A 221-nucleotide genomic window follows, 5' to 3' on the forward strand; every position below is an offset into this window, starting at 1 on the left:
GGCATGTGGGATCCTCCTGGACCGGGGCACGAACCCGTGTCCCTGCTTCGGCAGGCGGACTCTCAACCACTGCGCCACCAGGGAAGCCCTACATATATATTCTTTTTCAGTCTCTTTTCCATTATAGGTCACTACAACATATTGAATAGAGTTCCCTGTGCTATATAGTAGGACCTTGTTATTTATCTATTTTATATATAGTAGTGTGTATCTTGTTAATC

This window comes from Physeter macrocephalus, chromosome 8, assembly GCF_002837175.3.
Source record: "Physeter macrocephalus isolate SW-GA chromosome 8, ASM283717v5, whole genome shotgun sequence".
NCBI classification, from domain to species: domain Eukaryota; kingdom Metazoa; phylum Chordata; class Mammalia; order Artiodactyla; family Physeteridae; genus Physeter; species Physeter macrocephalus.